This window comes from Periplaneta americana, chromosome 1 (assembly GCF_040183065.1).
Source record: "Periplaneta americana isolate PAMFEO1 chromosome 1, P.americana_PAMFEO1_priV1, whole genome shotgun sequence".
In the NCBI taxonomy this organism is placed as follows: Eukaryota; Metazoa; Arthropoda; class Insecta; order Blattodea; family Blattidae; genus Periplaneta; species Periplaneta americana.
Genome location: NC_091117.1, coordinates 26,937,501 through 26,962,244, shown reverse-complemented (window position 1 = coordinate 26,962,244; position 24,744 = coordinate 26,937,501). Strand labels below are relative to the sequence as shown.

Genomic DNA, 24,744 nt, shown 5'->3' with positions numbered 1-24,744 from the left:
GACCCTATATTGCAGAACGAAAGGTAAGAGGTAATCACCGTATTGACACATGTTGATATTAAGCCAAAATTTTGGAGGAGAAAGGTTTTCCTGCCATAAATTACATATTAAAGACATTACTGTTCTTGTCTGGCATATGTCTGTCTTGTTATAATTATATCGAATGACGAAATTAACAAATCTCGTCAATCAGCTTCTACCGTAGACGTAAACACACAATTCGTTAATTTTTCTCACTGCAAAAATTCTATAAAGCTACACGGTCAGTTTTATACCATGAAATGTCTAACTTAAATGGGTGAAATGTGTAACATTTCTTTACTTCCTCGGTGATTTCCGTTAGGCCTGTTTCTTTGAAAAGCTTTCCAATAAAACATTAATTAAGAATTTTGAATTTGAAAGTCACTTAATCAAAATTATTTACGATACTATATTACTACAACCAGTAATTGCCTCCCCAATATTCTGTAACGAAAACTTTCCATCACAGCCTAACTACAAAGTCATCAATATGACATCAAGTAAAGACGAAAGCACAGTATGTTACAGCATCCACAAGATGCACATCCATTATCATTAAGATAAATAAGTTGACATTGCTCCAGTAAGATGGTTCAAGGTCACAAAATAAACTTTGAAACAAATAATGTCCTGCGCTTAAATCTGTATTTAAAACATACAGACACAATAAAACTATGTAATGCACGTTACTGATCCGCGGTACATACAAAGGCTAGCGTTCGAATCTCACTTAGGATATTAGTGTATATTTATTTTCATTCTTAATGTGATGTGCACTTACGACGAAGACCATGGCTATCGGAAGAAAAATAAATAAGGTAAACGTGCGAACGCTAAATGAGACAGTAGAGCAAGTGGACAGCTTCAAATACTTGGGGTGTAGGCCTACTATAAGCAGTAATACTTGTTGCTGCCAGGAAGTCAAAGGGAGAATATCAATGGTAAAGGAAGCTTTTAATAGAAAAAGGAGCATCTTCTGCGGATCTCTGAAAAAATAACTAAGGAAAAGACTAGTGAAGTGCTTTGTTTGAGCGTGTCATTGTATGAGGAGCAGAAACATGGACATTACGACGAAGTGAAGAGAAGCGATTTGAAGCATTTGAAATGTGGTTATGGAGAAGGACGGAACGTGTGAAATGAACAGACAATAAGAAATGAGCAAAAATGCCTAGGAAAGAAAATTACAAGAAGTTGCTCTTTTCTGACAGGTCTTTCTTTTCTTTCCCGATATAGGTATTAAATACTGTGTAGTGTCCCAACAAGAACGAAGGATTTATCAATGTGAAAAAATGCAACAAAACAGATAACAGTGCCGCCAAACAAATAAAAAGACAATGGCGCAATGTGCCAACAATATCTTGTTATTGTTGGGTTGGCTATCTGCTTTGTTATCTGTTTTTCTTGCATTTATTCACATTATTAAATCCGGCGTTCTTGCTGGAACACCCTTTATGACACTGAAGTCTGTAATAGCTAGATGTCACGTATTTATGTTCGTAGATCATAATGAGTACACCAGCGGCGGATTTTCAGGGGAGGCAAGGGAGGCCGAGCCTCCTCTAATATTTTACCAGAACACAATATAGCAGTAATAATTTAAGCTGAATTAAGATCACAAACAAGTTATAGCAAATGAACATTTTTCCTTTTATATTAATTTTACTATTCACTACGACCAAGATGTAAGTTACATAAAGTCGATCACATCCAGTTGGTGATGCCCGCTCGCTATACTGTAGATAGTACAAATAATTCATATTGAAAAATAACAGATAGCGCTGTAACCTGTATAGTGAACATCTAGCAGTCTGCAGTGTCTATGCGAGAGCGGGAAAGAGGAGTCGGCTACATGACGCTACTCCCCGGTAACCATGACAACAGCAGTTCAACCTATAAGATGGCTGATTAGAGGAGTGTTTAAACTTGACAAGAACGCGCGAGGGGAGCCGATTTGAAGACGTCCTACCCACCGCTAACAACTGTACTGCTTATAGTCACGGCTGGTTTCGGCTGTATTGGGAAGCTCTCTCTTTTTCTCTCTTCTTGGTTTTAGAAAATTGAGTCACGTGTTGTTAGTTTTCTCTCCCTGCGTGTTTTCATTTATGTTGTTAGATTTCCTCTTGTTTGCGGGTGTTCCTGTTATTTTATTCGTTTGTGTTACGAGATGTATTTACTTATACAGTATTTTAAATATATCGAGAGTTTAGAAACAAATGCAGATTTGTCTCTAGCTTCTTCTAGTAACAGTTGTTCAGTATGTTGTGACCTATTTGATCGGTTTGCGAAGAAAGAGGATCGTCGTGTTAATTTGCTGTAAAATTAGACTATATAATGGTAATGAGCAAGCCCCGGATTCTTAGGTTCGAATCAATTTTGCTATCTCGTTACTCTCGAAATATTGCTTTTCTTGTTCGTTTTATGTAGCAAAGAGTAACATTCTTAAATTCAATATGGCCTAAAAAGACCCAATTCGTAGATTAGGACTTAGAGTGTCCTAAAGAGAGCCAATCTTTACCAAGCCGTTGTAATATATTAACAGTATGTTGTTTATTTTTATTTTTTTCCCGTAAAATCACATAAATTCCTAAACATAAGATTTAAATTTCTAAAACATAAATTGGAAAACCTCATTTTAGTTTCTTAAAATCTATGAATTCTGCGCTTGATAATGAGGTACGTCACAGGCCTTATATTTTTATATTCTCATCATTCACGTCTTGGCCTCCTCAACTTTCAACCCCACCGTCCGCTACTGGAGTACACATATAGGCCTACATACACACATACAAGATGTAAATGACACACCATTTATATGGTACATACAGATGGTACAGCACATTCTACTGAACAAATAAAATTTTCTTCTATCCAGATTTTTATTTTAGTGTAATAAAATATGTTCGTAAGAAGGATAGCAGCCACAGATCAGATTACCGATCCCATCTTAGTCTTTTGGCAACGTTAAGAAACGTTGGATATGCAGAAACGCTGCGGAAAGCCAGTTTATCAATTTGAAGCTATGACACAACATGCGACACGCCGCGTCTGTGGTTTCGCTCTAGCGCGGTGGTATTCCAACCAGACGGCCCAGATCAGATCCCCGGACAGGTCGTGATGGAATCTGCGGTGGACAAAACAATTGCAGAGCGTTGCATTGCGTTTTTTTTTTTCAAAATACTTCCATTTCCTTTTTTCCTTACATACCAATAATCTCCACCCGTCCTGCATTTGACCTATCATCTGCAACAGTTAAAAATAGACTGAGGTGAAGTCTTGAGGGTCGTGTGGTTTCCTATGCTGATATATAGCATTTTAGGGACTTAGGTTGTCATATTTTTGTGCAGATGGAATTTTGTTCCCCAGATGAACACACAAGTTAAATTATACAAGTGGGTGTGCAAAAATCAAAATAATACTAGCAGTTGATGTGTTTTATTTGTGTAGAAAATTATTTGCAATAAGGGTCCGAAGTTTAATTTTCATTTATCTCGAAACTCACTTTTACAACTTATTTCCCTTTACCCAAACAACACAGAGAAATATACCGTAACATAATAATAATAATAATAATAATAATAATAATAATAATAATACAGTGGACAGCTTCAAATACTTGGAGTGTACTATAACATGAGCTGTTGCCAGGAAGTCAAAAGGAGAATAGCAATGGTAAAGGAAGCTTTTAATAGAAAAAGGAGCATCTTCTGCGGACTTCTGGAAAAAGAACTATGGAAGAGATTAGTGAAGTGCTTTGTGTTGAGTGTGGCATTGTATGGGGCAGAAACATTGACTTTACGACGAAGTGAAGAGAAGCGAATAAAAACATTTGAAATGTGAATATGAAAAAGAATGGAACGTGTGAATTGAACAGACAGGATAAGAAACGAAGCTGTGTTGGAAAGAGTGGATGAAGAAAAAGAAGTAAAATTGTATCAGCTTCTTTTGCTTCTGGCTATGTGGAAGACAAGGCCTGATGGCCTTAACTTCGCCTTCGCCAGAATAAATAACTAAATTATTATTATTATTATTATTATTATTATTATTATTATTATTAAGAAAGAATAATGCTGTAACTGATCAGGAAGAAGAAAAGGAATTGGTTGGACACAGGCTGAGAAGAAACTGCCTACTGAAGGATGCACTGGAAGGAATGGTGAAAGGGAGAAGAGTTCGGGGCAGAAGATAATCAGATGACAGACGACATTAAGATACATGGATCATATGAGGAGTCAAAGAGAAACGTAGAAAATAGGAAAGATTGGAGAAAGCTGGGTTTGCAGTGAAAGACCTGCCCTTGACAAAATTCTGCGTACGCCACTAAAGGAAGAAGATAAAAGTAATCGTTAATTTATCTTAAAATGATAGTTATAAAATAAAATGATCCCCAGGTGGAAAAGGAGAAAACCCGTTCCAAACAATTTCTCCTGTTCTCTAGCTACGAGATCTGAACTCCTCTATCCCGTGCGAAAAGCAGATAGGGCTAGCAAACAACCAGCAGTCGACATATTTACACAACTTTACGTAAAAATGGACGTATAAATAATTTTCGTTTAAATATAGCACGACTCTGCGCAACGTAAGAATAATTAAAGAATATTGATTTCTTTCAGTTCCGTTCACAAAAATTGTGCGACGAATGTTTTCTTTAGTCGCGTATTGATCTTCTCCGTGCCTGCCTGCAGTCAATGGGCCGAGTCTTATTTGCTGCGAAAGCAAAGAACGAGGGACTCCCATCGAACATCCCTAACGTTAACGACGCCATATGTGCACAAAGTCTCACAATGACAGGAGGGGAGCAGGAAAGCTAAGCAAGGGGTGACAGAGAAGTTCTCAGCGTCCCACCAGATTCGTATCAATCCCATCTTCACCTTAACATCTCTTAGAATTTATTAAAATATCCATCATCATCATCATCATCATCATCATCATCATCATCATCATCAATCTACTACTGACCTGTTCCGGCCATAGAATTCATCCGCAAGTTTCTTTTTCGAACGGCATGTTCTCTTCTTCCATTTTGTATTTCATTATTACAATTTTGGCAATCTTGATTTGGAGATTCGATTTACATGTTAAATCCAATTCGTTTTGTATGCTGTTATATATATTTTTAATGGGGTTAACTTCAGTTCTTGCAAAATTTCGTCATTTGGTTTGAAGCCTAAAATTCGCATAAAATTCATCTCGGCTGATTTTCACCTGGGCTTATCTTTCGCTCTGATAGTGGAACCTCCACTGTCATATAATAACCTTGAAGGGCTAGAGTGTTCCACAATTCTGTCCGGAAAATAACTCAAAAATCGAATGAGTAGCAAAAGGATGACACCAATAATAATGAAGTGTAAATCAGAAGGACAGCATGATGTTCGGAGAGACATAAAAACTGGAAGAAAATGAAGACACTGTGTTATCGGAAACAGGCATTTTTACCAAATCCATTAAACGAAGAACAATAAACATATCTTCTTATACACGTTTCTACAGAGATTCCAAATTATTAAAATTTAAAGAATGCTAGATATTAGTTTTTGCAGAAATGCTTTGATCTTGGAATATATTTATTATTACTCCAATTTTGGTACCGTCAACATTATCTCAAGGATTTTGCAGTTTTCCCGATCTTGTGCTCCCTCAGTGCACACACCGCCGGCAATATGAATTACGTACATCCACACTACCCAGCTGCCTTCTATTATATCAGCGTTTTGTAACTGGATTGTCATTTATAGGGAAAATACTGGAAGTATGTATCTGAATCAGTGGAGCTTGTGATTTTAGTCAAAATTATGGCTATCCTGCACGTCAAGAATAAGTGTCCCTTCAGACGAGGCCACTTCTAGAGGCGCTGCGAACGAGCGTTAGTAACGCCTAGAAAGCGCGTCAGTAGCGCTGCTAACGGACGACTGATAGGGCCACAAATTTCCTACACCGTCACGATAGCGTACAGGCTTAATTAGAAAAATATGTCACGACAGAATAATATAGAATGACGATAATAATAATAATAATAATAATAATAATAATAACCATGGACTACTAAATTGTTGGACTAGTGCGAATTACGGATATATTATTTATGTAGTAAAATCCCCTTTATTTTACGTTAAAATAAATTAACGCATCTAAAATAATGTACTAAGTAAAATATTAACAGAGATGAAAAATTAGCTGATCTCAGGTTCAAACATGAGTTCAATTACACCACGGCCTCTGACTTTGCCATTACCCTACAGACACCTATTTCTAGTATATTAGTTGAATTATTCGTACGTGGTTTCATGTCTGGTGCGTATTATATTTAATTTTGAATTCTCAAAAAGTAAACAAAAATATGTTTTATGCCATATCGTTCCTCATTTACGGAATTTTAAATTAATATTTTTATTGTCCTGATGTAAATCATTAAACAAGGTATGGAATAGTCCTCGATTTTGTCTTTCCAAAACTAATGGCTGGATTCAAACTCTTCTTCTATTTTTACGTCTATTCTTTCCCCGTATGAGCAAATTTGCTAAAAGTATATCTTCTTCTACGTCTATGTTCACTGGAAGATTGTAAAATTATCTACAAAATTTAGCAGCGCCACTAACAGTGGCCTCGTCTGAAGGGACCCTTAACCTTACTTTTTAAACACATAACGTTTCAATAATAAAGTCTATGTTCCTTTCCCCCTGAATTCCATGGGCCTACATCGCTGATTAACTAGCTACCCTATCCTATTATCTCCTAGCTTAGTTGCCTCATCAGTAATGCCTTATTCGTGTCCCTTATGAGGTTCAAACCTATCTTCGGACAGTTGACTAAACAATAAATGGGATTTCGAACGTAATTATACAGATGAACCGTTAACCGTAATTAATGTCATTACTTTCAGGGGGTTATTCTTTCAGATATTTTAAATGAAAAAGTTTAATACAATTAACAATAATTTAAAATTTATTTACCATTAAACATACCAAGGAGGCACTACTTATGAGGCAACTATGCCAGGAGATAATGGAGTGGGATGGCCAGTTCCTTTCCCCCTCCGTCGACAAGCTATATTACACTAATCAGGCTTCAGATGCATACAAACAATTTTTTCTTCTTCTGCCATATAGCAAAGTGAGATGTACTGCCTGATAAAAGATGCACATATCAGCCAGAGCTTCAGAGATAAGACAACATAATTGAATTACCACAAGAGAGGAAAGAAAATAATAAATAATTGATTAAATAATAAATACATACGCACCTGAAAGATGAACTGTACTCTAACTGGGTAGACCATTTCACTAATACCGGTTTTGAAGTTAAAGACATTTCGCTAGACCGCGCTACGAGCGTGCTAAACTAGTCCCGACTATCGACCGATTACTTGTACAGGATTCATATCATACCGCTAACACTGGTTTATGAATACGAAAAACGTTAGTTCGCTGATCATCCACCGGAAGCCCGCGCTAAGAATGTCTATGAATACGGCCCTAAGGGTGCTATTCATAGACATTTCGCTAGCCCGCGCTACGAGCGTGCTAAACTAGCCCCGGCTATCTACTAGTTACTTGTACGGGATTCATATTATATCATATCGCTAACACTAGTTTATGAATACGAAAAACGTTAGTTCGCTGATCATCCACCGGAATCCCGCGCTAAGAATGTTTATGAATACGGCCCTTAGAGACTAACAGTCTTACTAATAAACCGTGTATAGTTTTTATAAGGGACTTATGCAGAGTTGAGACAGAAAACTTTACTAATAAACCATGCATAAGCAATGGATGTATAAACAGGCTGTAACTCTACAATGGGAATTGTTTTGCAATAGTTATATACACGAAACCTCTTGTTTAAGCGTTGTATATAGAGAAAAAATGGCCGCCCCTCTAACAGCTATTCGTATCGACTGTCATTTTATAATGGTTGCCTTGTAACCACAGAAGAACAAACCAAAGAGCACAAAATAATTAGAATACTGTAATATTGCTGTAGCTTGTACTCTTTGACCAAAATATAGTGTGGTAATCGATTAGAGCCAGTTGTACTATCGATACTTAGATAGAGCTCTCTACCGGATGCAATAGAGAACCTCAAATATTCTATTACCTTTCGTAACGAAGTAATGACGGAACTATGATGTAGCTGTGTTACAGTTATACTGTTATATAGGCCTACGACGTATGTAGTGATTATTAGTAAGGAATTTACACACGACGTATAAACGAGCTACTCATTGTATAAGTATAAGACAGTTAAACGTCTGTTTTTATTAGTAAGACCGTAAGTAAAATAATGTCATATAATGAATCATGTTAATACACTCTTAAAACGGGTAAAGAGTCTATGTTATAGCCAGATCTACATAAAACTTATAACAGGGGATTGGTTAAATTTTAATTCTAATCTTTTCTAAGGTAAATAACCTAAAATTACACTTAAATAGTTTAAATGCACTTGAAATATCTCGGACTAGGGAAAGTTTCAAGTTCCCGGGTAGGACATAACCTGAATTTATCGCTGGTAACAGCAAACGGAATCGTTCATCTTCAGCTTCAATTCTTTCCGCCGCGTTCTTTCGTGGCCACAAAAATCATTCTTCGGGTCGCAAGTGGCCCGCGGATGGAAATTTTCAAATCCCTTACCTAAGACAACATGAAACATCACTTGGCAACGAACAGGCATGCTCTTCTCAGCGATTTGAAACCGCCATCATGTTCCCATGTGTCCGTGGCCTACATTAAAATACCGGAAACAGATACATCGAACACAACCACTGCAAGCTTAGTCACGGTCCTTTTATCTGTATATGGAAATGAAGCAAGGTCGTCGTTTATTGTAAACAAGCATCATTCTCAGTAATATGCATGATTATTGTAATTCACATAGCCTACGTATTACGATACTATACGCTAACATTTTCTCTTGATCAATGCTCCCATCTCGAAGTTACATTCCGTAAATGAAAGTATCTCCAATAAGATTTGGATACAGAGAAAAAATATATATACTGTATAAAGTATGAAGATATGTGCAGATAGACAAATACAGTATTGCCTGGCAATTTTAAGTAAAACCTCGTAAAATACGCCATCTCCTCTCCTCCCCACGTCCTTCAGATACCAAAACCCAACATGGGAAGAGAGGTATTGTAATACTACAGTCTAATGTATATAATCACGAAGCTCAATACGTAGGGAATATGCATCCATAGATAGTTGCTAACCACTAGGATCGCTAATATCGCCTCATCACAGACAATGCGAAATAGTACCGGCACAGTCTATTGTTCCTAGTACTCTCATCACCTCAAGCTTCGTGACTGTATATACTAGACCAGCGTTTCTCAAACTATGGTCCGCGGACCACCTGTGGTCCTCCAGGTCTGCCTTTGTGGTCCTTCAAAAAAGACAGAAGAAAAATTAAAATTCGAACGAATTGCGTATCGTACTATAGCTTAAAATTTTAGTTGGAAATGACACATGGCAATCGAATTTCACTTTTTCTCCCAGTACAGACATTTTATGAAATTTATTACCCTACCCGTCTATCGACTTCCCACTCTACTCTCAGCAACAAAAGAGGGATTTAAAGCATTATATACGTGGTGTTTCTCGACATCTTTTCCCTGCACATCTGGCGCCGCGCCTGTAATCCAGCCAGTGACCACCTGAATTCATAACAGAGGACCGAAGTACCGAACCTTAATTAAATTTTAAAATATAAGTATACTAGTAATAAAATATACTACGAAAATGATACATCTAAATTTCTTTCGAAGAGAACAAGAATAAGGTGGTCCGCAGAACTGTACTGACTTTAAAAAGTGGTCCCCACTTCAAAAAAGTTTGAGAAACGCTGTACTAGACTGTGGTAATACATTTATGGAAAAAAATGGTATTTTTCAATTTATTTTTATCTAAGTAGAGTACACTTTTCCCTTTCTTATGATCAAAGAATTTAATGCACTACTATCTCTAATAATGTCCGAGATATGCCCTTCAACATCTTCCACTGTGACTTTCACTGTCCATTCAAATTTACTCTTTGACCTCGTTTTCCGAAATTTCAAATTATATTTCAGTGAAATGTTGATTGCTTATGTGTTTTTTTACACGTTTTCAAGGAACCTGGAGGTTTATTACCACATTCACATAAGCCCGCCATCGGTCCCTATCCTGAGCAAGATTAATCTAGTCCCTATCATATTCCACCTCACTCAAATCCATTTTAATATTATCCTCTCATCTACGTTTCGGTCTCCTCAAAGGTATTTTTTTCCTCAAGTCTTCCAACTAACACTCTATATGCATTTCTGGATTCAGACGAGTAGCCTGACATAGCGTCATTAAATAACTAAAAAACACTATAAAGATTATATACAAAGGTGTGCATTAAAATATGGTACACATACAGACAGATGTCAAAAATGCAAGGTTGCAACAGTGCTGCGGATTATCTCCGACTTTTTTTAATGTGTATATGGGCCAGATAATCAAATTATGGAAACAAACAAACCCAAGAACGATAGTTACTGGCAAAGACAAAATAACCGGTACGATGCTTTATGCTGATAAAGTTTTATTGACACTGAAGTTGATCTTTGATCTTTCAAGAACTTAAATGACACAGCTGAACTATATAAGTAAATTTCCATTAAAAATATCCAGAGTATAGTTTTTCAAGGATATTATATAAAAGTGAAAATGATAAAGGCTGTATCATTGAACAAGTACGTACTTCTTAAGTATGTTAGGGAGCTGGATAAATTACACAAGAAACAAAGAAATATAAGCATTATTGTGGAATTAGAATAAATGAAATGACGATAAGAAATTTTCGAAAATCCACAAATAAAAATGGTTCAGCTAAGAACATACAACTTAATTAGTAAACCTACACTGACGCATGGTAGCGAAACTTGGACACTTACCAAAGCGGAAGAGAGAAAAATGTAGGTAGTTCAGATGAGAATTTTTACGACATCTAGTAGGAGTAGTACTTTTTAACTGCTTGTATACTTTGTGACCTGGTAGAGTGTAAGAGAAGGCCCTATGGCCTTAACTCTGCCAGTATAAATAAAATAATAATAATAATAATAATTATTATTATTATTATTACAGGATCTACATTGGGCCCTCTATTATTTTTATTATTTATAGATGACATATGTAAAAGAAAAAGTTCAAACTACCTGTTATTTGCTGATGATCTAAAAATCTTTCGCTCAGTAAATAGTTCTGCCGATTGCCAAACTCTTCAAAATGTTAACTCTATTGAACTTTGGTCTGACAATAATGGAATGAAAATTAATGAAACAAAAACTTTTGTCATTTCGTACTCACGAAAAATTACTTCCATACATTTTAATTATTCTCTTAATAACGTCTGTATTATTAGGAAAAATTCTATTAAAGATCTTGGAGTATTACTCGATTCTAAATTATACTTTCACGATCATGTTCAATATATTTACAATCATTCAATAAGAATGCTTGGTTTAATAAGGTCTATAACTTATTCTTTTTCTACTCCAGAGTCTCTATTAATTCTATACTTTACTTTGGTTCGATCTAAACTTGAATATGCATCTGTAGCCTGGAATTCCATTTCTTCAACTGATTCGGTTAAATTGGAAAATATTCAAAGAAAATTTATTTCCTTATGTGCTTTTCGATTTATACCCAATTCCTCTGACTTGAACTATGAGATTACATGCAAATATTTTAACTGTTGTAGCCTTTATTCCAGACGTCAAAATCTTGATTATCAATTTTTTTGCCAAGTGATCAAGGGTGATATTGATTGTGAGTCTATCATAAACAATATCAGCCTTCGTATTCCTACAAAAGGTTTAAGATTAAAAAAAATATATATATAAGAGAAATTCAAAATCACTTTCTCCAGTCTGTAGATGCATAAAATAAGCCAATTTGCATGGGCACAATTTAGATCCTTTTAAGGTATAGTTTCGTTTTGATTATTAGTATTTACTGTTCTTGTTCTCAATTTTATTTATGTATGTTTTTGTTTATTTAAGATATTATTTATTTTGTTTTTGCACCTTTGTATCTTCTGTTTGTGTACTGCGCTGAACTATAATTGGCCTCTGGCTGTTGTTCAGCACACAAATATTAATAATAAATAAATAATAATAATAATAATAATTATTATTATTATTATTATGAGTGACAAGGAAATATCATGTAAGAGACGAAAGCATAACAGAAAAAAAATAAGACAACAAATCATTATAGGGAAAATAAAAATATATCCGGACTATGATGAAAAGAATATCTTGACAGGATGCCTGATAACACATACTTAGCCCATAGAAATAAATCATACTATATGAAATTGGAAGGCCTACAAAGAGGTGACAAGGTCAATAACATGCCTGCTTCAGAATGGGGAAAGGGAGTATCCAGTTCTTAATTAGTAATAAGAAGAAAATAATTCACAGAATCTATTGGAAAAGACATTAAAGGCTAAACATTACCGCACACTCGTCAATGTTTAACATTCGCGAGGAAGCACTTAGCTAATTGATATCGCCGTGCCAAATACAATCTCCAAACGCAATGAACTGTAATCCACCAGAAACAGATCTTTAGCTGATGAAACAAATGTTATCCGGGGCTAAGAATAAAGTGCACGTAATTCCAATTTCTATCATTTACGAAGTTACCCCGAGAAATGAAATTTATAGGCCCTACATACGTCTGAAGAAGACTGGTGGCCACATGCAACAACGTCGGTTAAAATGTAGTAACCATGGGTTACGAAACCACGGTTAAAATGTAATTCCTATGCACCATTCATAATCACCGGTTACTGAAACATGGTTAGCTGACACGTCATTTAACAAGAGTGAAGTCTGTGATAGTACTCTGTTTCTACAAAATGACGAAAGGAAAGCATCCTTACCTCTGCAAAGATAATAGTTAACGTCTAAAAACGACTGCTCTTCTACATCGAAACGAACGTATCCTATATTTTCGCGTTGCATTTGTCTGTTTTTCAGTGTTGTTACGTTAGAATCGTAAAAAAACAGAAAATTAAAAACGAAAATGATTATATTCCAATGAGAGTCTGAATTATTGACAGATTTCATTACTAGCTTTAAATATGGCGAGTCCTTATCCTATTACATTAAAAGAAAAGATTATATCCATAAAGGAAACGGATGAAATTTAGTAGGATTTTAAATGAAAAATTAAAAAAACATGCTGAAACTTTCCTTCTGGAGTGTCAAAATGGCTTTAGAAAAGGAAGATCATGTGTAGATCCATTATTTAGTATCAAACTATTGTTGGAAAAAAGAAGAGAATTTAATTTAGAAACCCATATAGCTTTTATTGATTTTGTGAAAGCTTTTGATAAAGTCCGAAGAGACCTTTTATTCGACATATTACAAGAAAAAAATATTCCAAATTTGCTATTCCAAAATATAATAGAAATCTACACGGACAGCAAAATAAGTGTCAAAATAAATAACTGTATATCTGAAAGAAAATTAGTTAATAATGGAGTTCGACAAGGTTGTCCACTATCACCAACTTTATTTAATATTTATATAAATGAAATTATTTTAAAATGGAACCAAATCTACACATCAGGAATCAAAATAACCAGTGCTCTAACATTAAATACCTTACTCTATGCCGATGATCAAGTCATAATTTCCAATTCAGAGGATAATTTACAAAGAGGATTGTATACATTAAATGAAATATTAAAAGATTTTGGGATGGAAATTTCAGCACAAAAATCAAAAGTAATGGCATTTTTAGGACAAGACCGAGTGAGAAGTAAGATAATACACAATAACCAATGCCTCGAACAAGTGCAAAATTTCAATTATCTGGGCTGTGAAATATCTTATCAAAATGAAAAAGATGTGAACAAGAAAATTACCAAATTTACATAAATTCTAGGAATAATAAACAATACATTAAAAGCTAAATTAGTACAAAAATCTACAAGAATAAAAATATATAATACACTAGCATTACCCACCCTTCTATACGGAAGCGAGATTTGGACATTAAAGAAAAAAGACATGAACAGAATCAAAGCAACGGAAATGAAATTTTTCAGGAGAACAGCAGGATATACTCTTTTAGACCGAAAAAGGAATGAAGAAATTTTAGAACAATTAGAAGTAGAGTCAGTAGAAGAAAAAATCACCAGATACAAATTCAATTGGCTAGATCATGTAAGAAGAATGGAAAATTCAAGAATCCCAAAAATTATGATGCAATATAAACCTAGAGGACATCGTCGACCAGGAAGACCGTTAAGAAGACTGCTAGATGGGGCCGAAACAGGTCTACAGAGGCCTAATTCGTGAAGGATGATGATGATGATGATGAGGAAACGGATGAAGAATATTAGTAGAAATGTGTGTACAATCCAGGACCCCAATTATAGGCCTACTAGGAAGGTACGGTATGCAATATTATAAGATCCATTCATAACCTCTCTTCTTAGGAAAAGAGATACTCGAGTTATCCCCATTAAAATACTGAAAATATCAGTTTCATAGAATCGTAATGTAAACAACCGGTTCAAGGGAGAAATTGGACTGTTTGTGCGTTATTCTATGTGATCCAATTGTTGCAGCAGAAATGACACGAAATATTTTGATAAATAAAATCCCTTCTGAAATTTTCTGTCACCTAATTCCTTGTAAGAATTCTCTTTCCACTAATAAAACTTCACTCTCACCACATCCCTATCTATGTACAATACTGATTATCCTCGAAATAATCTGCTGTAGATCTGGCCGCCATTTAATTTACTAGGCCTGCTAATCACTGGTTAGAGTTGAACAACGATCGAGAAAACAAGACTAACAACGCCCGAAAAGCCGAAAACCCGCACGACAGTATTGCCTACATCGTTGACTCCTTGTAAGAGTGGTCAACTCTCGAACGTCAAGCAGCCTTGAGTCGTCATAGTTGTTTATACCAGACTGAACTTTTATGTTTTGGCAACTGTTATATATGTACACGTATAAACAATCAAGTAGCTATTTGAAACATCTCTATCTTTCAGTGTATAATAATCCGTTCCCCAATCTTATTTAATTACTAGGCCGTTATTAAAAGGCTAGAATTTTTTTTTCGTATGTATGAGATCAAGTGTACAATCTCAAGTAAAAAATATTAACGCTTTATTTAACGTTATGTTTTATGTCTCTTAAAAATTCAATTTTTTTTTTAAGATAACCATAGGTAATATCTGATAATAGAACCAGAACATTTTGATAACTATGATACTGTTTTGTTTTGTCTTTTTGTATCAAACATTTCCAATGTTTTTTTTTAAGGCATGTTGAGTCCGATAAGTATAATGTAAGTATCAAATATGTGTAGGTTTATTACAGTCAAATTACTTATCAATAGTACACACGTTGAAACATTACAATATTACATGAAATGGTATATAAAAGTTTTTGACAAACGTTTTCGCCATGGCATCTTCAGGTCATATTAAAAAAAGAACATTGTAACACATGATGAACGCTTAAAAATATTCAGGTTAAAACAATCGTTAAAAGTTTAAAAACTGGTATGGTAGGCAGTTAGAACATATACCATTTCATGTAATATTGTAAAGGTTCAACGTGTGTACTATCTATACTAATAATAAATCTGTAGCCGAAATTTTTCTGGTAATTTTCGATTTTCCAAAAATAATTGGTCCTAACATATATAATTAACCACCCTGAAACCGAAAATCGCTTTTTTGACATTTTTGTTTGTATGTCTGTCTGTCTGGACGTTTGTTACCTTTTCACGTTATAAAGGCTTAACCGATTTATATGAAAATTGGAATATAAATTAAGTTCGTTGTAACTTAGAATTTAGGCTATATGGCATTCAAAATACTTTATTTAAAAGGGGGGTTATAAGGGGGCTTGAATTAAATAAATCGAAATATCTCCCTTATTATCAATTTTCATGAAAAATATTACATAACAAAAGTTCCTTTAAAAATAATTTCCGACAAGTTTTATTCCATGCAAAATTTTGATAGGACTGATATTTAATGAGATAAATGAGTTTCAAAATTACAATAACAACGCCATCTAAGGCGGTGTAATGAAATAAAAAACAAATGACTTCGTTTATAAGGGGCCTTGGACAACAACAATCGAAAGCTATTAAACATAGCCTACAGAGAATGTTTCTGTGTGTTTTTTTAAGTAGGTTATTTTACGACGCTTTATCAACATCTTAGGTTATTTAGCGTCTGAATGAGATGAAGGTGATAATGACGGTGAAATGAGTCCGGGGTCCAGCACCGAAAGTTACCCAGCATTTGCTCATATTGGGTTGAGGGAAAACCCCGGAAAAAACCTCAACCAGGTAACTTGCCCCGACCGGGAATCGAACCCGGGCCACCTGGTTTCGCAGCCAGACGCGCTGACCGTTACTCCACAGGTGTGGACTTTTCTGTGTTTGTATGAAGTAATATCGGAAGCTAAATTAACCGATTTGTATAATTAATTATTAATTCACCATTTGAAAGTGTAGTTTCTCTATACTATAATGTTATTACAGTAACTTCTGTGTGAATCGAGGACAGGTAAGATTAAAATAGCTTCTTATGCACAGAAAACTTGATAGGCATTCATTTCGTGTATTTCCTAAAATAATTTTTATGACCAAATGAGTGGTCTCTGGACTCAAAATGATCGCATTTTAATTTTTTAATACAATTTAAGTAACATAATAAACTATTTATCCTTCTATCAAACACGAATGTTCCCTGGATCAAATGTCTTATTTTAATTATGTAATTACTTTATATTTATTTCTAACGGGTGCAGCGGAGCGCACGGGTACGGCTAGTTGATAAGTAATTTGACTGTAATAAACCTACACATATTTGATACTTACCTCCAATGTTATTTCAATGATGTATGCTATTCAAAGTTACGAAATCTTTCCACGCCGACCAAATGTTATTTCGAGAATGATCCACAGGAAGACCAACAACGAAATTCGGTCAACTGTTTAGCCTAGGAGAATCTTCTAACGTTCCGGAAAAAAGTACTATTACCACGACAATAATAACACTAAGAACTGAGAGGGCTTCATTATTCATTTGCTAAAGAAGGAGCCTTTCAAATTTAAATTATAACGTAAATGCAGCCTTGAAATATAACCGCATAGCACATAAGCTTGGTTACCTTCACAAGCGATGCTGAAATAAGGCAAGAGAGCTATAACCTCTCACATATAATCAAATGAGAGTTACATGTTTAGATCACCGCTATTACGTAACAGTAAACAGTTGTGCGACTTATTTTTCTCCGGAATTCTGAGTGTGCTGACCGCAGCACAGCTGCCGAACTATAAATGACTAACTTACATCTTTTTATAATTACGGGTAGGTATACGCTTTACTTTCTCGACGTAACGTCGAAAACAGATTCTACCCGAAATGTTACAAAATAAATTACCTATCTAATACAAGTGCTTGTCTGTTCCGCGCTGTGAGTCAAGTGGCAGGAAATCTGGCAACAAATCCCAAAGGACTCTGATTCGATTCCCCGCAGGGAAGTGGAAACTCATCTCCCTCCCACGGAGACTGCATGTGTCGTTTGTGTGTTCTCTCTGCTGGTGGTTTTGTGCCATGATCACTACACAACCAGAAGGTGTCAGTATAATTCCCGCAATTCTGAGAACGAGGCGGAATAAATTCTACAGTCTATATAATTCAACGTAAGACCCGCTCTTAGTTAAAACAAATAATTATTCCCCGCCATGTTCGACTTATTATAATCTAAAGGCTGGTTCACAATAAACCGGGAACGAGAACCAGAATGAAAACGAGAAGCAGAGGACGTGAATATGAAAATTTTTGATTCACAATAAACCGAGAACGTAGACGACTATGCATATCGATATGATTGTCAATAACGATATGTAAAGTCGATATTACGCATTCTGATATTATTTGTGTATAAATGACCAATGGCGTTCTCTCATGAGTACAAGGCAGCCAACATAAACACAGGTTAACCAACTTCGAAATTTCAACTGAAACATTTCATTAGGTACGGTACTATAAATATGCCCATGCATCTTTATTATCACAACCTATTTTAAGTCTACCATAACGTAAAATAATTGGAGAAGAAACATTTGTAATAGAACAAAAATGAACACAACAGTAGTTATTAAATTGAAGCATGAATATGTAGTGTGTAATACAACCAATACAGTAATAAAATATGATTCGCTTCCGATCGGTGTTCAAAGATGCAGCTATTTAAAGCCACGTATTCTCCTTCATTTTCTCATCTTTATATGAGGCGAGCCGCTTATCGTAAACGTGAGGATTTTCCTCAACACTCAATATTAGAATCTCATCAAATAAAACTTGCTCCATGGTGCACAGCACAAAACAAAATAATGCATAGGTTATGTCACGGTCTTCTTGCTACAAAATATACGACGACACAATAGCTTTTAGATGGCAATAGAATGAATCTAGTGGGCTGTGAATTGGAAACGTGAACGCCAAAGTTGAAACTTGGCTAACTCTCCGTTCCCGATCCCGGGCTCCGGCAAGCTTTTCGTTAATTGTGAATGCTCACATTTAAATGTACACATTTTAACAATTTTACCGTTTTCGTTTTCGTTCCGATTCTCGTTTCCGGTTTATTGTGAACCAGCCTTTACTCCATCGTCTCATGTTGCAGCTTATGGATTTCAAACGTATATTTCTCATTTTTACGCTTATATTCGCGATCCCAGCTATTTAGCCTATATATTTTTACAATTGCCAATTTATTCAACAAACTGAACATCAGACATTCGTCACCACCGTAACTGTTATACATCACCGCAACAAATTTTCGTTTGTCAATAATACAGGTCATTTTTGTGGATACTTTTATATTACGTGAGGCATTATCATGTATCACTGTGATAAAGAATATAGGGTACGCCGAGCCTTTGCTATAAGTACAGAATGCAGAATATAATTACAAACAAGAGAAATAGAAATAAAATAATACAGTCAATATAAAAAAGGAGATACAGTAATATTAACAAAATTTGAGGACCGAATGAGCAGCGCTCGTGTTCGGTCGCAGTTCAGATATATTATTAATAGGCCTATAAGAGAATATACAAAATAAGATAAAATAGGAACTAAAATTAAAATTACAGCTACAGTGAAATTATATAATATAATATATTAATATAAGAGGAATATAGAAAATAAAATAAAATAGGAATAAAATTAAAATTACAGCGGCAATGAAATTATATAACATTAACACAGAGAAGAATAATATCGTACGTGAATAAAGTAGGGCAATTTATGAAAAAATATATATAATAATTTCGAGGGAAAAATTGTTCCGGAGCCGGGTATCGAACCCGGGACCTTTGGTTTAACATACCAACGCTCTACCACTGAGCTACCCGGGAACTCTAACCGACACCGATCCAATTTTTCCCTCTATATCCACAGACCTCAAAGTGGGCTGACAACCGTCAAGCAACCAACTTCGAGTGCACACTAACTCCATGTGACTTAAATTGTGGTTTTCTGTTAACGAACAGTGATTGTATTATGCAAATCAAGATTTCAAGTATAACTCCCTGTAAAGTTGATTTGAATAATTTCGAGGGAAAAATTGTTCCGGAGCCGGGAGCCGGAGCTACCTGAAATCTTTATTTGCATAATACACGTCACTGTTCGTTAACAGAAAACCACAATTTAAGTCACATGGAGTTAGTGTGCACTCGAAGTTGGTTGCTTGACGGTTGTCAGCCCACTTTGAGGTCTGTGGATATAGAGGGAAAAATTGGGTCGGTGTCGGTTAGAGTTCCCGGGTAGCTCAGTGGTAGAGCGTTGGTATGTTAAACCAAAGGTCCCGGGTTCGATACCCGGCTTCGGAACAATTTTTCCCTCGAAATTATTCAAATCAACTTTACAGGGAGTTATACCTGAAATCTTGATTTGCAAAAAATACATATTCCAAAATTATAGAATACAAATATAATATAGGCTGATTAATTCATACAGATAGGCTATAAATTCATTTAATCAAATTGAAGATATTAACACGTTTCTAATTTTCTTGTTATATGTTAGTGGGTTACATGTTAGAAGTTCTGGGTGTAATTTAGCTAAAGCATTATACGACCGAGGGCCAAAATTAATGCTTTGCTTTAGACCAGCAGATGTGAAACATTTAGGGTGCTATTCATAGACATTTCGCAGCACGCGCTACGAGCGTACTAAGCTAGCCCCGGCAATCCACTGGTTACTTGTACAGAATTCAAATCATATCCTATCGCTAACACTGGTTTATGAGTACGAAAACGCTGACCATCCACCGGAAAACCGCGCTAAAAATGTCTATGAATACGGCCCTTAGATTCTACTAATGTTGAATTATTATTTCGTCTTGTGTCATGATTATGTGCCTGTAATATAAACTTATTACGATTTTTATGATAAAATTTTAACAGAGTATATTTATAAATTTGTTCAATATTAAATACATTAAATTCAGAACAAATTAATTTAGTTGCATAATCAAAACGTTTCTTCCAACAAATTTTAATTATTCGTTTTTGTGGTAAATTTAACGGACTAAGATTAATTTCACCCCAAACAATAATGCTATATTGAATGATAGACTGAAAAATGGCCAAATAAACATTTCGTAGAACTCTAATGGGTAAGTAGCATCGAAAATTAACGAATTTATAAATTGTTTTACGAAGCCTCTTACAAAGATAAGTAATGTGATGAGGCCATTTTAAATTTTGATCAATAATGATACCCAGATATTTCACATATGCCTAAGTAAAGATGAAAAGAAAAGAACTTTCCTCCCTTCCACCTTGAGTAGGCCTACTTCGGTCAATGTTTTCACGGTTGGTTCTTATTTTGAACAGGCTACAGTCCTTGAAGGTGTCATCATCATCATCATCATCATCGGCGGAAATTGATAGAGGACAGGCAGAGAGAAGAAAAATAAATTAAATAAACTATCACTGGTGATGCGGCATTTTGGAACTTTTGAAAGATATAGGTGTTCCTGTTCCTAGAGAATATGCACCAAGTCTCTGCTACACAGATACATCCCCACCCCACACTGTCTACGCTTAAGGTTCGCTGAGTATCCAGGTTGCGAGTGGCAACCTCGCTCGTCTCTAGACCGCCCTATCTCGCGTTGCAGGCTGGCGATCGGGGAATGCTATGACATTTATAATACGTAGGTTGATCAATTTTCTCCGCCCCATTTATCCTTAAACGAATCAAAAAGTTGACTATATCATTTTCCGGCATGTACGTTGATACAATATGTCCGACATCTCTATGGCCTGCCGGAAGAAATTTTCTCCAAGCTCTGCCACTCATTCACAACTTCCATCATCTCTTCGTTCGTGGAAAATTTCATCCCACGAAAGTGTTCCTTGAGCTTTGGGAACAGACTTAAGTCACTCCAGGCTAACTCTGGTGAATAGGATGGATGAAATCAATGCAGATCCTGACTGGGTGTGTTGTCCTGGTGAAAGAGAATTTCTCTTGGTCAACGGACAGGGCATGGTTGCGCCCCACGGTCAGGTAAGATGCAGCAGATAAAAAAGGGTCGCTGTTTTGTGGGCATAGTTGCGCCCCGGTGAAATAGCTAGAGAAAAAGACATCAGGGGAACTCGAGCCTCGTAATCAACCAATCTTATACATTTCTTATTCGATTTAATATTCATTATCGATACCTTTAAAATGAACACCGTGAATTTAGTAGTATTTATTAACTGTTTTTCTTCTGTTTATGCAGTGATTATCGATAACCTACCGTAAAAATGAACACCATGAAATTGGCAGTACTTTATTAACTGACATATTCAAATGAGTTTCATGGGTCTCTCAAAAATGTCTTCCGTAGCTTTTCTTTTAACACTGTTCGATACACTTTGTCTATCAATGCGTAAGTCCGCAGCGTGGTTATGATCAATTTTGCTATTTAAAATAACACTTTTTTGTCTATCACGCACAATAAATGAACTGCATGCTTTGTTTGTATACCGGTACCACTAAAATATTTTAAAGTAATTTATTTATTTTATGACAATCACGTTTGTGTGTACTATGCCCATTGGAACGCAACTATGCCATGTCCATTCTGCTACCTGATTTCTTCGGGGCGCAACTATGCCATGCCTAGGGGCTGGGCAAGTTGCGCCCCACGGTCAGATAAGATGCACCAGATAAAAAAGGGTCCCTATTTTGTGGGCATAGTTGCGCTCCGTTCCCATCAGGTAGAGAAAAGGGCATGCCATAGTTGCGCCCCGAAGAAATAGACAGAGAAAGACACTACGGAAACTCGAGCCTCGTAATCAACCAACCTTATTGATTTCTTATTCGATTTAATATTTATTAAAATGAACACCATGAAGTTGGCAGTACTTTATTAACCGTTTTTCTACTGTTTATGCAGCGATCATCGATAACCTACCGTAAAAATGGACATCATGAAGTTGGCAGTACTTTCTTAACTGTTTTCCTACTGTTCATTCAGTCATTATCGATAGCCTAGGTCGACCTGGTTGGCAAGTTGGTATAGCGCTGGCCTTCTATGCCCAAGGTTGCGGGTTCGATCCCGGGCCAGGTCGATGGCATTTAAGTGTGCTTAAATGCGACAGGCTCATGTCAGTAGATTTACTGCAGGACAAAATTCCGGCACATCCGACGCTGATATAACCTCTGCAGTTGCGAGCGTCGTTAAATAAAACATAACATCGATAGCCTACCGTAAAAATGAACACAATGAAGTTGGCAATACTTTACTAACTGACATATTCAAATGAGTGAACCGTTGGAATATGAGACCTTAGCAGTCTTGACATTTTATTAGTGATTTTCACACCGTCTGTGGCGTATAGTGAGGTTAATTTAAAATGAATGTTAAGTTTAGTGAAAAGGGTAAAGACTTAACAATTCACAAAGGTTCTAAGTTTCAATTTTCGAAACCCTGTACCGTAGGGTTAAGATATCGGTGTACAAACAAAAAATGCAGTTCATTTATTGTGTGTGATCGATAAAAAATGTGTTATTTCAAATAGCAAAATTGATTATATGCTAGGCCTACCTGATTTCAATGCAGCTACCATTATAATATTTTTAAGTAATTTATTTATTTTGTGTACTATGTCCAGGGCGCAACTATGCCATGTCCATTCTGCTACCTGATTTCTTCGGGGCGCAACTATGCCATGTCCATTCTGCTACCTGATTTCTTCGGGGCGCAACTATGCCATATCCATTCTGCTACCTGATTTCTTCGGGGCGCAACTATGCCTTGTCCATTCTGCTACCTGATTTCTTCGGGGCGCAACTATGCCATGTCCATTCTGCTACCTGATTTCTTCGGGGCGCAACTATGCCATGTCCATTCTGCTACCTGATTTCTTCGGGGCGCAACTATGCCATGTCCATTCTGCTACCTGATTTCTTCGGGGCGCAACTATGCCATGTCTATTCTGCTACCTGATTTCTTCGGGGCGCAACTATGCCATGTCCATTCTGCTACCTGATTTCTTCGGGGCGCAACTATGCCATGTCCATTCTGCTACCTGATTTCTTCGGGGCGCAATTATGCCTCGTCCATTCTGCTACCTGATTTCTTCGGGGCGCAACTATGCCTTGTACATTCTACCTGATTTCTTCGGGGCGCAACTATGCCATGTCCATTCTGCTACCTGATTTCTTCGAGGCGCAACTATGCCATGTCCATTCTGCTACCTGATTTCTTCGGGGCGCAACTATGCCTTGTCCATTCTGCTACCTGATTTCTTCGGGGCGCAACTATGCCTTGTCCATTCTGCTACCTGATTTCTTCGGGGCGCAACTATGCCATGTCCATTCTGCTACCTGATTTCTTCGGGGCGCAACTATGCCTTGTCCATTCTACTACCTGATTTCTTCGGGGCGCAACTATGCCATGTCCATTCTGCTACCTGATTTCTTCGGGGCGCAACTATGCCTTGTCCATTCTACTACCTGATTTCTTCGGGGCGCAACTATGCCATGTCCATTCTACTACCTGATTTCTTCGGGGCGCAACTATGCCATGTCCATTCTGCTACCTGATTTCTTCGGGGCGCAACTATGCCATGTCCATTCTGCTACCTGATTTCTTCGGGGCGCAACTATGCCATGTCCATTCTGCTACCTGATTTCTTCGGGGCGCAACTATGCCATGTCCATTCTGCTACCTGATTTCTTCGGGGCGCAACTATGCCATATCCATTCTGCTACCTGATTTCTTCGGGGCGCAACTATGCCTTGTCCATTCTGCTACCTGATTTCTTCGGGGCGCAACTATGCCATGTCCATTCTGCTACCTGATTTCTTCGGGGCGCAACTATGCCATGTCCATTCTGCTACCTGATTTCTTCGGGGCGCAACTATGCCATGTCCATTCTGCTACCTGATTTCTTCGGGACGCAACTATGCCATGTCTATTCTGCTACCTGATTTCTTCGGGGCGCAACTATGCCATGTCCATTCTGCTACCTGATTTCTTCGGGGCGCAACTATGCCATGTCCATTCTGCTACCTGATTTCTTCGGGGCGCAACTATGCCTTGTCCATTCTGCTACCCGATTTCTTCGGGGCGCAACTATGCCTTGTCCATTCTGCTACCTGATTTCTTCGGGGCGCAACTATGCCATGTCCATTCTGCTACCTGAT

General features: G+C 36.6%; 1 protein-coding gene and 2 non-coding genes across 3 annotated transcripts in view; 1 reads left to right on the top strand and 2 right to left on the bottom strand.

The window, feature by feature from the left end:
* The window catches only part of Pdcd4 (Programmed cell death 4), a 265,699-nt gene that overhangs the window by 67,739 nt on the left and 173,216 nt on the right, over positions 1–24,744 (bottom strand). The window lies entirely within an intron of this gene.
* On the bottom strand, positions 19,389–19,460 carry TRNAN-GUU (transfer RNA asparagine (anticodon GUU)). The gene has a single exon. It is a non-coding gene; the product is annotated as a tRNA-Asn (tRNA).
* On the top strand, positions 19,863–19,934 carry TRNAN-GUU (transfer RNA asparagine (anticodon GUU)). Its single transcript has one exon. It is a non-coding gene; the product is annotated as a tRNA-Asn (tRNA).